At 35.2% G+C, this 12,990-nt stretch overlaps 1 long non-coding RNA gene across 1 annotated transcript; it reads left to right on the top strand.

The window, feature by feature from the left end:
• Positions 1-273: 273 nt before the first annotated feature.
• Positions 274-11,483, top strand: LOC125612643. The gene is made up of 2 exons (XR_007343133.1): positions 274-416; positions 11,353-11,483. It is a non-coding gene; the product is annotated as an uncharacterized LOC125612643 (long non-coding RNA).
• The last annotated feature ends 1,507 nt before the right edge of the window (positions 11,484-12,990 follow it).

The following is a 12,990-nucleotide window of genomic DNA, read 5'->3' as shown; positions in this document are numbered from 1 at the left end:
CCAGGATCATATGCAATTTGTTGCTGCTGATCCTCATAAGGTCCCTTTCCTAACAACATATCTAGATTTCTCTGAGGATAACCAGCTGCTGCATTTCGCCTAGCCGTCTCCTTGCAAAATTCCTCATTGGCAACCTTCCATAACAGGTATTGTCCTCCATTTAGCACAGCTTTACACATATTATCCCAATCTGCTGGCGTCATGTTCAAGTTGTTAATGGATTCGACCATGCTGTTTTGTTTGGCGTGTGTGGTTCTAAAAATATAACCTTAGCTGCTCCTGGGCTTCTTGCTTGGCAGTGTGATGTGATCTCTTCTTCTTCCTACGTGTACCACCATTCTAAGGATTTGGCCATGAGAGCCTCACAAGAGCTAAGCCAATGCCAGTGCAATGCCTTGAACCACCAAAACTATGAGGTAAATAAACCTCTTTTCTTTATAAAGCTAACTTGCCTCAGGTATTTCATTATAGTAATGAAAAACTGACTAATCTATTTGAACAGTGAGAGTGCTAGGAAAAAGCCATCCTCATCTTTGAGGAAATTCTGGACTGAGAATGATGCTGTAAGATGAATAAGAATTGGGGAGCTTCTTGAGCAAATTATGCAAATGTAAATTATTGTATACAGAGTGCCAAGTCCTGGTCCATCATTGTTGGATGGCATTCTTTTTAAATTCCTTAATTTTAAATGGACATAATACCTTTATTTTTATGCAGTGCTGAGGATGGAACCCAGTGCCTCACATGCTAGGCAAGTGCTCTACCATTGAGTCACAACTGCAGCCCCCTGGTCCACTTCTGTTTAGTTGTTCTTTAGCTTATCTCAATTATTTTTTAAAAATATTTTTTAGTTGTAGTTGGACACAATACCTTTATTTTATTTATTTATTTTTATGTGGTGGTGAGGATTAAACCCAGAGCCTCGCATGTGCTAGGCAAGCGCTCTACCTGTGAACCACAACCTCAGCCCCTAGCTTATCTCAATTCTTATACTTTCTTTTAAGCAACAAGAACCTAGGTGGCATCTTCAGCATGTCTCTTGGAAGCTTACTTGGCTAAATTACCCAAGTTCATGAGGTATTATTTTCTACTGTTCATGTTATCACATGCAACGAGTTTGCTAGGTTTTCTGCTACTAGTGCATAACATGGTGTGCCACCATGCCTGGCTTGCAGACTTATTTTTAAATCATTACACCTTCCAATACTCAATCATTTATAAACTCTTAAAAATGAGTTGTTGTCTCTAGTAACAGTGTTCGGTTTTCCATAAGTCCTCACTTATTGCCTCCTCAGAACTCTCCAGGTTCCTAGTAAAAGTTATCTTTATCTTCAAGACACTTTTGGCTTTCAATAGTATCCCTGACAAGGTACCAAAATCGGATAATATCATGCTAACATTCCAAAGCTCCCTAAAAATTAGTAGCCAAACTGCCAATAAGTATGTATTTTTCTCACAGTTTCTGTGAGTCAGGAATTTGGGAGCAACTAAGTTGGGCAGTTTAGATCCTGTGTCTCCAGAGGTTGCAGTTATCTAAACACTTGACAGAGGCTGGAGAATGTGCTTTCAAAGACAGCTTAGTTATGTGACTGATAAGTTTTCAGGGGCAATTTGTTTCCTCTCCAATGGGGCCTCTCCTTATGCTTCCTTCTTCCTTTTTTTGGTACTGAGGATTGATCCCAGGAGTACTCTACCACTGAGTGACATCCCCAGCCCCCCCCCCCCTTTTTTTTTTTTTCTTGAGACAGGGTCTCACTAAATTGCTTAGGGCCTTGCTAAATTGCTGAGGCTGGCTTTGAACTTGTGATCCTCCTGCCTCAGTCTCTGAGCTGCTGGAATTACAGACATGTCCCACCACACCTAGCTCTCCTTATGGTTCTTAAGTGTACCTGTGACATGACAGTTGGCTATGCTCAGAAATGATCTTTTTAATATTCTTGGTTTGGAAGTCACCTCTGCCATATTCTGTTTGTAAGCAGCATGACAATAAATCTAGCCTATACTCAAGAGGAATTCAGTTCTACATTTTTTAAATGGTATATATTAATTATACAGAATAGTGAGTTCCATTGTGATATATTGGTACATATACATAACATAATTTGATCAGTTTCATTCTTCGGAACCACTCCTTTACCTCCGCTCCTCCCTTTCCTCTCCCCTTATCCCTTTTTACCCACTGGTCTCTTTTCTTCAGTTTCACCTTTAAAAGAGAAGAAGGTCAAAATATTCACAGACATTTTTTGTGTTTGGGGAGTTTATGATACTGGGGAATGAACACAAGGGTGCTCTGCCACTGAGCTACATTCCCAGCCTCTTTAAATTTTTATTTTGAGACAGAGTCTTGCTAAGTAGCTTAGGGCCTCACTAAATTGCTGAGGCTGGCCTCCAACTTGTGATCCTCCTGCCTCAGCCTCTCAAGTCACTGGGATTACATGGGTGTGCCACCATGCCTGGCTTGCAGACATATTTTTAAATCATTACACCTTCCAGTACTCATTTATAAACTCTTAAAACTTATGAATGAATTTGTTAATGTCACATAGGCAGTAATATCATATAATGCATGCCTTATCAGTGCTATTCTCCCACCTTACCTCCATTTGTCATTGTCAAAATAATTATCATCTACAGACATCATTTATAAAATGCTACTCAAGAACCTACATGATAGCCCTATTATGGGATGAAAGTGGTACACATACCTTGGAAGATTATGTGGGCATATGGTCTTATACTCAGTAAATATGAGTTATTATCAGATTGTATTGCTGATTAATTATTATGTAAAGAGTCTAGTTGTGTAATTAGAACACATTCTCAAAGACTCTCATCCATTAAATTTTACAAAATTTTGGAAATAAAAGTATATGATTTAGAGTGTATAATGATTTGATTAATAGCCAACAATTTATATTCTGTGTTCATCATTTAAGATATAGTAATGGGATAGCAAGGAGTAAATTGTCTTCTTGGAGACCTTTCCTAAATTTGTAATTGTATTTTTATTTGATATATAGAAAATTTGAAAGAAATATTCAGCAACTCATGTTTACATTCATGTTATTTGCTGTATCTGTTTCTTTTAACTTTTTATATCTGATTATTGATGAATTGTTTCTGTAGCATTTGAGAATAAGTTGAAAATATTATGACATTTCACCCTTAAATACATGCACTTTTCCTGATAATCACAATAGAAAAACATTCTTGAAAGCTATTCATCCAGTGATGTTTTTATAGCTATTTATTTTCTAATCAGAATCCACTCTAGGTTAACTTACTGTATTTAAAAAAAAATTATTCTCTCTTTTCTAAGGTATTACACTCCACTTTTTATGCTTATGATTTTTTTTTTTTAATCTCAAAGTATATCACTCATTCATGATATGTTACCTGTTGTTCGGTCCCTCATTTTCCCTATAATTAGAACTTAGGTCGAGAGAATTAATTAGGTTGAGATTAGGTTTAGGTTTTTAGACAGACTATGAATGATGGTGCATATTGCTGAAAGCACATGGAAGGTTTTTACATGATTATTAATTCTGCATTGTAAAATATTATTTAAGTGGCAACTCTCAATTTTTCATTGAATATAATCCCTTTAGTGCATTAGAAATCAGGAATAAATGAAAATTTATTCATTTATTTTTATTTTATTCATCTCTGTATCTATGACATATCTAAAATGACTGTTAGATACTACACAATAAACGCTGTGGAAAGAAATAGTTAATTTATGCAATTAGCAGAAAGAAAAACTATAATAATTAAGAAAATATTAATAAAACTAAATATAAAGACTAATGATTATGAAATAAAACTATAGTTTTGGGGTGGGGGGGTGTAGCTCAGGGCAAAATCCTGGGTTCAATTATGAGTACTGCATACACATACACAAACATACACACAAAACTATAGCTTTTTATTCAAATCCCACTACCTCCTCTTCCTGTGGAATATGAACTAAATAAGTAGATATAATCAGGAAAAGGCTTGAAGAAATGAAGGAAATTTTTAAGTTAAAAGTTAACAAAAATATTTAGAAATATTTAATATATATTTTTTAATATTTGTTAGTTGTGTAGTTGGACCACAATGTCTTTATTTATTTATTTTTATATGGTGTTGGGATCGAACCCAGGGCCTTGCCTGTGCTAGGTGAGCACTCTACTGCTGAGTCACAACCCCAGCCCCCTTTAATATATTTTTGAGGAATTATATTTGTAAAGTAATGTAGTTTAACAAACATAACCATGGATATTGTAGGAAATATGAATTTTAAAAAGACAATTGAGCTAGGCACAGCGGCACACACCTGTAATCCTAGCTGCTAGGGAGCCTGAGACAGGAGGATTGTGAATTCAAAGCCAGCCTCAGCAATGGTGAGGCACTAAGCAACTCTGTGAGACCCTGTCTCAAAATAAAACACAAAATAGGGCTGGGGCAGAGGCTCAGTGGTTGAGTACGCTGAGTTCAATTTCTGGCAATCTCCCTCCCCCCCAAAAAAAAAGACAATTGAAAATAAGATCTTTGTTATGGAAATGCATAAATGCATAGTCTGACCATTCCTCAGCTAAAACATCAGGAAGGATATAATTTCTTTTCTTTTCTTTTTTTTTTTTAGAGAGAGAGAGAATTATATTTATTTTTTAGTTTTCGGCGGACACAACATCTTTGTTTTTTTTTTTTTTGTATGTGGTGCTGAGGATCGAACCCGGGCCGCACTCATGCTAGGCGAGCGCGCTACCGCTTGAGCCACATCCCCAGCCCAGGATATAATTTCTAATAACACTTTTCATTCTTTGTTATATGTTTAATAGAATTTTTGTCATAAACTATTGATAGTTGGGGCTGGGGATGTGGCTCAAGCGGTAGCGCGCTCGCCTGGGATGTGTGCGGCCCGGGTTCGATCCTCAGCACCACATACAAACAAAGATGTTGTGTCCGCTGAAAACTAAAAAATAAATATTAAAAATTAAAGAAAAAAACAAACTATTGATAGTTGCTCCTAAAAAAATCAAGTTTCATGAATTTCACTCATTAAGGTAAAAAGGACATTATATCATCAAACTCCAAGGTTCTTTTAAAACAACTATGTAGTAAAAAGTTATTTTTTGGAAAAGTCAATTCAAAATTTTCCTGGTTCAATATATTCTTGATAAATTAACGGAAAAATGCAATGATATTCTCTTTTTTTTCCTTCAAATTTTCTGAGCTTTATATACAGTTTTTTTTAAATAGGATGAATTTTCATATGTACATGATACTATTGATTATTATTTTTTAAATATTTTTTTGTTGTCAATGGACCTTTATTTTATTTATGTATATGTGGTGCTGAGAATCAAACCCAATACCTCACACATGCTAGGCAAGCATTCTACCACTGAGCCATTCCCGACACTATTGATTATTAAAAAAAAAAAAAAAAAAAAAAAAAAAAAACTTTTAACATTTTGAAATTCGGAATAACAGTTGATTGCTTCCTTAAATCACTTCTAACCCGATAGAAAAATTAACTAGCTTTTCAAACTAAGGAACATCACATTCTGCACTGTCAGCCAAATGTCTATAATGATAGTTTTATCATGTATTACTATCTACTCATCCATATTTCTTCTGTCTGCAATTCGTTACTGAATATTAACCTTTCCCCCCCCTGCAATTGTGAATTTTGAAAATTAAGTGTAATCTAGCATATCTAAATATGACTTTGGAACTTGCATTCCTTATTACCTACTAAAATTTGGGATTTGAAACCATATGTTGAAATGCTGCCAAAACTTAAAGGAGTAACCCTCAAAATTGAATTTCAGCACTATGTCTTGTGGTAAGCTTTGGTGAGACAGCAGTCAGCTTGCATGATGATATGTGGTTAGCTACCTTCTCTCTACTCCAGTACTATTACTTTTCTATAAAACAAAAGGCCTTCCAGCTGAAGCTGTGTAAATATATCTAATGTGTTTAAACTCTTTCTATGGATCAGTATTCAGGTTATTGACAATTTTTCAAACTCTATCTTGAATATTGTGAGTTTCAAATAGAGATTATAAGCAACAGTGTCTAATTGCAGTCATGGCTTATTATACCTGGATCTTTACTACTGTTGTTAATTTATAAACTTGTCCATTTAAAAATATACTTATTTTTTTAACTAATCTATTAAATATCTTTTATTCAAACTTATTGGAGAGTCCAGTTTTCACTGACTTTCCTAGTTATTCCTTTTGTCCGTTTTTTCAACTTTCCTTTTCCTGGTAATGGATTTTCAAAAGTACACTCATGATTTTCCTTACCATGTTAAGAGTATCCTCCCCTTGTCCCTTCATGTTATATTTGGATGTTACTATTTTCAATCTAATGAAAATCTGATAATCTATTTTTAATAGAATGTGGAATTTCTAAGCATTCATATCATCTATGAATAGAAATGAAATTTTCAAATAATTATTTTTTCTTTTATTAAGATAAATATGGGGGCTTGAGTTGTGCCTCAGTGGTAGAGCGCTCGCCTCGAACGTGTGAGACCCTGGGTTCGATCCTCAGCACCACATAAAAATAAATAAGTGAAATCAAGGTATTGTGTCCAACTACAACTAAAAAAAAAAAGATAAATATGGTTATGTCCAGTATTGAGGTAATAGTCCACATTTCAGTCTTTTAACCAATATAATAGAAATTATTAGCACAAAATTTTGCCAGAAACTCGTATTTGCTTTTTTTTTTTTTTTTTCTTTTGTATCCAATTTTATTCCGGGATTCAGACTTCTCCTTTAGTATGGTAATGTGGTCATTTATGCTGATTTCTTGTTGTAAGCTGTCTCTGGAATATAACTGCTTTGCCATAGTATGCTGTTGTTTTGATAAACTGCTTGATTTTTCTTGTGAATATTTTGTTCAGAATTTTTAAACAAATATTCAAAATTGACATTAATATTGGCATTCACATATTACTATTAAAATTGAGAGAGTTTTGTTTGTTTTGTGGTACTGGTTTGGAACTCAGGGCCTTGGGTATGGAAGACAAATGCTCTTCCATATTACATCTCCTTTCATATTATTAATTACTTTTCCAAATCCATCTGGTACTTTATGTTTTAATTTTTACTCTGCTTGGACCCTACAGGTTAATTGAACTGTGTACCTGCCCCAGCACCATTTCTTTGAGCACTACACATCTCTACACTACCACTGGGTTCCATGTACAAGGAACATTCTTAAATCAGCTCTTCAGTGAAGGTCAACTATCATGTATTCTTGGCAATACTATGCTGGGAACTCAGGTTTCTTCTACATGAATATAAAATGCCATTGACTGCTAGACAAATTTGGACACTTACCAGCAGTCTTAACAATAGTGATAGATTCTTTAATGTGTTAAAGATTTTTTAAAAACTTTTTATAGTTATATATGGTACGCCTTTATTTTATTTGTTTCATTTTTATATGGTGCTAAGTATTGAACCCAGTGCCTCACACATGCTGGGCAAGTGCTGTGCTACTGAGCTACAGCCCCAGCCCTGTGTTCAGGATTTTAATTGTCCACTAATAGTTTTACTTTTGTTTTTGTCCCATGCTTTAAATTAAAATGTTAATTCTTTGTTGAAGAATTAACATTTCTTTAAACATTAAGCAATCAATATTACTCTAGATCTGCAGTTAGATACACTATCTAAATGTAGCATTAGCTACATTTGATTATTCTAAACTAATTAAAATTTAATAAAATTTAAAATCGAGTTCATTGGTGGTACTACAGTCAAGTGTTTAATAGTCCTGTGTACTGAACTTTAGGAATATACAACTTTTCTTTTATTTAGGAATATACAACTTTTCTGTTGGGTAGGAATATTCTAAATGACTACATTCTATTCAAACAATAAAGAGAGTATTTTGGATTTAATCAGCTAAATATTGTTAAGTTAAATATTGCTACTTAATACTAGGGTTGTGGCTCAGAGGTAGAGCGCCCGCCTACCATGCATGAGGCACTGGGTTCGATCCTCAGCACCACATAAAAATAAAGATATTGAAAAATAAAGATATTATTATAACTAAAAATAAATTTTTAAAAATATTGCTACTTAATCATCATTTGCAAATTAATTGAGTAGTTTAAGACATACATTAAAATCATAAGTGATAAATATTTAACAGAACTTTTGAAAGCTTCATAAATATTCTAAAGTAAAATAAAAAATAAAACTTTATTCTAAAGTAAATAACAAAAGTATGTAAAAATAATGTAATATTTTTTAAATGGTAAGCAAATTTGAAAAAAATATCTTTTAAAAGTATAGATAAGCCACGTGTGGTAGTACCTACCTATAATCCCAGCTCCTTGATAGACTGAGGCAGTTGGATTGCAAGTTTGAGACCAGCATGGGCAACCTAGTGAAACCCGCAGCAACTTGTTGAGAACCTGTCTCAAAATAAAAAAATAAAAAAGACTAGGGATATAATTCAGTGGTAAAGTACCCCTGGGTTCAATCCCCAGGAGACAGACACACACACACACACACACACACACACACACATATTATAGTTACATATATATACATACACATACAAATATATATGGGTTAATGTATTATTATTAGCCTTTTTATGCTTACACTTCACTTCTTTTCTTAATTCTTCCCATTTTCCCCCAGCTGTTATAGTAAGTGGACACTTTTAGATATTCCTCTAGTTTCCATATTCTTTTTTGGGGTGGAAGGGCTATGAGGGATTGAACTCGGAGGCACTTGGCCACTGAGCCACATACCCAGCTCTATTTTTGTGTTTTATTTAGAGACAGTGTCTCGATGAGTTGCTTAGTGCCTCGCTTTTGCTGGGGCTGGCTTTGAACTCGTGATCCTCCTGCCTTAGCCTCCGGAGCCGCTGGTATTACAGGCTTGGGCCGCTGCACCCGGCAGTTTCCATGTTAACTGATACACAAACTAAAAGGTGTAAACACAAAAGTTTTAGAATCTAGGTTTATCAACCACAGTTTTTTATTTTTTTAAAGGAATTTTTTTTTTTTTTTAAAGAGAGAGAGGAGAGAGGAGAGAAAATTTTTTTTTAATATTTATTTTTTAGTTTTCGGCGGACACAACATCTTTGTATGTGGTGCTTAGGATCAAACCTGGGCCCCACGCATGCCAGGCGAGCGCGCTACCGCTTGAGCCACATCCCCAGCCCATCAACCACATTTTTTAATATTAGGAACTTGGTCTTGATATTATGGCTTAAAACGCCAAATGTTTTTCCTTTATGTATTCTTATAAACGTTACTGAGAAATATTAAGATACATTTTTAGATTGTTGCTTCCTCCTAGGATACAATATCAGGGCCAGGATAATACTATCCTATCTTAAACAATTCAATAAATGACACTTTTCAGACACTAGAAAGCAAGCAGTTTAAAACCCTCATCCCCATTGCAGAAATCAAGATGAGCACTATTATTTCTCCCAACATAATACATGGAGAGTTTCCAGTCCATATTCCAGGGGTAGTTAATGTAAGCAGAAGCCAGTCCTCTTCCAGAATTGAGACACAATCACTGGAGTTTGGGGATGCCAAAGTATGCAGAAGAGAGCACAGACAGGAAAGACCTCCTGTAGAGCTGTCAGGGAATTACCTAGAATCTTTAGCTAAGAACTGAGCAGTTCATATGTATGTAGAAAACACCCAAAGCTATGGAAAGAAACACTTGTAGTGAGTATAGGGAATAATCCTCGTAGCTCCTACAGATCCAGTAATAGTTGGTGTTATCAGAATAGGAAAAACCTCATAATTCATAAGACATGGGTTACTCAGAAGGGTATTGCCTTATTAGGAAAAATTCACATAGAACTAAGGGCTGTTCTGATCTTGCCTATCAAAGCTTACAGTGATCCTTAAGGGACTGGGGTGCAGCTCAGAAGTAGAGCATCTGCTTGGCATGCATAAGGCCCTGGGTTCAATCCCCACCAACACCCCAAAACAAATGCCCTTTGAAAGAATCAAACTGTTCCCAAATAACTGAATTATATATTTCAGAACAAAGCTCAAAAATATTTAAAAATATATTAGAATTTTTATTCTAATATATTAGAATATATTCTAATATATTAGAATAATATATTTAGCATCCAACCAAAGGCAAGAAGACACCGGGCACCATCCTCTAATCCCAGCAGCTTGGGAGGCAGGAGGGTCCCGAGTTCAAATCCAGCCTTAACAAGGCCCTAAGCAACTTAGTGAGACACTGTCTCATAAAAAGGGGTAGGAAAGTGGCTCAATGGTTAAGCACTCCTGGGTTCAATCCCTGGTAGCAAAATAAGTGAGAAGACATGCAAAGAACCAGGAAAATATTGATACATAATGAGGAAAAAATTGACTCTCATAATTAATAGGGTATAAAAAATTATAATTTTTATATGATGATGAAGGGTTGATGAAAGGCTGGGGTTGTAGCTCAGTGGTAGAGTGCTTGCTTTGCGCTCGTGAGGCACTGGGTTCGATCCTCAGCATCACATAAAAATATTATCTACAACTAAAAAATGTTTTTTTTTAAAAAGAAAGAAAATACACCAAAATATAAGCACAAGAATAGCAACTCTTGGGAAAGGGAAGATCAAAATCCAGAGTTACTATAGTAGTATATCTAAAATATCCAGCTTTTTAAAAGAATTTAATCTTTATTTTTTATTTATATATTTATTTTTTAATGTGGTACTTAAGGCTCAAATTCCAGTGCCTCACCTGTGCTAGGCAAGCACTCTACCACTGAGCTACAACCTCAGCCCTAAAACATCTAGTTTTTAACAACAATGAAAAAAATAAGAATTGCTAAGAAAAGGGAAAATGTGATCATGCTTGGGGAAAAGTCTATTGAAACTGTCCTTGAGGAGGCTAGGGCATCGAACACAGCAAAACTTTAAATTGACTATTACATCTACGTTCAAAGATTGAAATGAAACCATATTTAGAAAATTAAAGGGAATTATGCTGGGCACGGTGGCACACGCCTGTAATCCCAGTGGCTCAGGAGGCTGAGACAGGAGGATCATGAGTTCAAAGCAAACCTCAGCAACAGGAAGACACTAAAAAACTCAGTGAGATCCTGTCTCTAAATAAAATAAAAAATAATAAATAGGGCTGGGGATGTGGATCAGTGGCTGCATGTTCCTGAGTTCAATCCCCAGTATCAAAAAAAAAAAAAAAAAAAAAAGAAAATTAAAGGGAATTATGATAACAATGATTCATCAAGTAGAGAATATCAATAGATTGAAATTAGTTTTTAAAAAAGAACCAAGTAGAAATTTTAGATTTTTAAAAGTTTAATGTCTTGAATGAAAAGTTCTCAACTTTACCAACAGAATGAACTGGCAGAAGGAAGAATCTCTGAACTCAATGATAAATCAATACAAATTATCCAACAAATAGAAAACAAAGATAAGAAGAAGAAAAATTAACAGAATTAAGACCATGGAACCACAATCAAGCATAACAAGCATACATATAATATGCTTGGAATCCACAGGTAAAAGAAGTGCCTTAAAGCAGAGGGTTGAAAGGGGTAGGAAAGTTAAAGAAATAAGTCTCAGGGTTTCTAAATATGATGAAAAACAAATCTGTACATCCAAGAAGTTCAATGAAATTCAACTAGGATGAATAAAAAGCCAAACAAGATTTTCAAGAGTAAATTCTTGAAATCAGCAAGAGAAAGATGACTTAGGTTGGCAGCTGACTTTTCATCAGAAACAACAAAGGCCAGAAAGCAGTGAGATAACATTCAAAATACATTTTTTTCCTCTGTGACTAAAAAGACAACTGCACAATTAATTGTAAAACTACATTACTAGTCTTAAATAGTGATGTAATATATATGACAGTAACACAATGGGGAAGGAATGGGGGTTCACTGAAGCACACTTCTGTATTTTATTGGAAGTTACTACTAAAACGAAGATTGTTTAGGCAGGCATGGTGACTGTACATGCTTGTAATCCCAGTGATTTTGGAGTTTATGCAGGAAGTTCCCAAGTTTGAGGCCAGCCTCAGCAACTTAGTGAAGCCCTAAGCAACTTGGTGAGATCCTGTCTCAAAATAAAAAATAAAAAGGACTGAGGTTTTTATTGGTGATAAAGCACCCCTGGTTCAATTCCTAGTACAAAAAAATCCAATCAAAAACAGATTGAGGGGACTGGGGTTGTGCACTTGCCTAGCATGTGTGAGGCACTGGGTTCGATTCTCAGCACTGCATATAAATAAAAAATAAATAAAGGTCCATCGACAACTAAAAATATATTAAAAAACAACAGAGTGGGGAGGGAATGGGAGAGAAAAGGGAAATTGCATGGTAAAGGAAGGAGACCCTCATTGTTATACAAAATTACATATAAGAGGAAGTGAGGGGAAAGGGGAAAAAAACGAGAGAGAAATGAATTACAGTAGATGGGATAGAGAAGATGGGAGGGGAGGGGAGTGGGGATAGTAGAGGATAGAAAAGGCAGCAGAATACAACATACACTAGTATGGCAGTTTGTAAAAATGTGGATGTGTAAACGATGTGATTCTGCAATCTGTATACGGGGTAAAAAGGGGAGTTCATAATCTGCTTGAATCAAATGTATGAAATATGATATGTCAAGAGCTTTGTAATGTTTTGAACAACTAATAATAAAAAACAACAACAACAGATTGAGGGGCTGGGGATATATCTCAGTGGTAGAGTGCTTGCCTAGTATGCATGAGGCCTTGGGTTCGATCTCCAGCATCACCCCCGCTCCAAAAAAAAAAAAAAAAAAACAACCCTGAATGACTGCTGGATGCTGCAGTGTGCACCTGTAATCCCAACTACTCAGGAGGCTGAGGTAAGTTCCAGGCCAGCTTGGGCAATTTTGAGACCCTGTCATAAAACTTTAAAATGGCTGGAGTATGGATCAATGATTGAACACTTACCTAGCATGTCCTGGGTTCAATCCCCAGTACCATATAAATAAATATTTAGATAG

The sequence above is a fragment of the Marmota marmota genome, unplaced genomic scaffold, assembly GCF_001458135.2.
Source record: "Marmota marmota marmota unplaced genomic scaffold, marMar, whole genome shotgun sequence".
NCBI classification, from domain to species: Eukaryota; Metazoa; Chordata; class Mammalia; order Rodentia; family Sciuridae; genus Marmota; species Marmota marmota.
This window is presented reverse-complemented; position numbering and strand designations above follow the sequence as displayed.